Source organism: Priapulus caudatus, unplaced genomic scaffold, assembly GCF_000485595.1.
Source record: "Priapulus caudatus unplaced genomic scaffold, Priapulus_caudatus-5.0.1 Scaffold378, whole genome shotgun sequence".
NCBI lineage: Eukaryota > Metazoa > Priapulida > Priapulimorpha > Priapulimorphida > Priapulidae > Priapulus > Priapulus caudatus.
Window position 1 is genome coordinate 205,208 of NW_014577439.1, and position 1,501 is coordinate 206,708.

The 1,501-nt window shown below is 52.3% G+C and overlaps 1 protein-coding gene across 1 annotated transcript in view; it reads right to left on the reverse strand.

Annotated features, from left to right (window-relative positions):
- Nucleotides 1-1,501, reverse strand: part of LOC106809701 (cationic amino acid transporter 2-like) — a 35,396-nt gene that overhangs the window by 11,031 nt on the left and 22,864 nt on the right. The gene's annotated exons all lie outside the window — the stretch shown is intronic.

Here is a 1,501-nt window from a genome sequence, read left to right on the forward strand (position 1 = left end):
ACTACTGCAGCATCTACTACTACTGCAGCATCTACTACTACTGCAGCATCTACTACTACTGCAGCATCTACTACTACTGCAGCATCGATGTCGTCGTTAACGTATATCGTGACTACGCTGCGGCACACTGGCGCCACCTACATCGCTACCACACTGCATCACACCGGCGCCATCTACATCGTGACTACACTGCGGCACGCCAGCGCCACCTACCTCGTGGAGAGCCCGCAGACGGCGCCGACGGTGATCACGTATTTCGCGACGCCCCAGCCGACGCGGTCGAAGACAAACGGCAGCGGCGCATCGCCGTTGAGCGCGTAGTAGGGCGCCATGAGCGTGAGAACGCTCGAGATGCCAAAGTAGGCGGCGAAACAAAAGAGCAGCGACAGACAGATGCTGATCGGGATCGCCCGCTGAGGGTTCCGCGCCTCCTCTCCTACACAGAGAAAAGAGATAGCGATGTTAGATACGCCCTCTAGTGAGGGAAGACACAAACCGTGGAGAGAGTGACATCAGAGGTGCCCTCTAGTGAGGGAACACACAAACAACGGAGAGAGCGACGTCAGAGGTGCCCTCTAGTGAGGGAAGACACAAACAATGGAGAGAGCGACATTAGAGGTGCCCTCTATTGAGGGAACACACAAACAGTGGACAGAACGACGTCAGAGGTGCCCTCTAGTGAGGGAAGACACAAACAATGGAGAGAGTGACATTAGAGGTGCCCTCTATTGAGGGAACACACAAACAATGGAGAGAGTGACATTAGAGGTGCCCTCTATTGAGGGAAGACACAAACAGTGGAGAGAGCGACATTAGAGGTGCCCTCTATTGAGGGGAGACACAAACAATGGAGAGAGTGACATTAGAGGTGCCCTCTATTGAGGGGAGACACAAACAATGGAGAGAGAGCGACATTAGAGGTGCCCTCTATTGAGGGGAGACACAAACACTGGAGAGAGCGACATTAGAGGTGCCCTCTAGTGAGGGAAGACACAAACAATGGAGAGAGAGCGACATTAGAGGTGCCCTCTAGTGAGGGAAGACACAAACATTGGAGAGAGTGACATTAGAGGTGCCCTCTATTGAGGGAACACACAAACAATGGAGAGAGTGACATTAGAGGTGCCCTCTAGTGAGGTAAGACACAAACAGTGGAGAGAGCGACATTAGAGGTGCCCTCTAGTGAGGTAAGACACAAACAGTGGAGAGAGCGACATTAGAGGTGCCCTCTATTGAGGGGAGACACAAACAATGGAGAGAGTGACGTCAGAGGTGCCCTCTAGTGAGGTAAGACACAAACAATGGAGAGAGTGACATTAGAGGTGCCCTCTAGTGAGGGAAGACACAAACAGTGGAGAGAGTGACATTAGAGGTGCCCTCTATTGAGGTAAGACACAAACAGTGGAGAGAGTGACATCAGAGGTGACCTCTAGTCAGGGAAGACACAAACAGTGGAGAGAGTGACATCAGAGGTGCCCTCTATTGAGGGGAGACACAAACA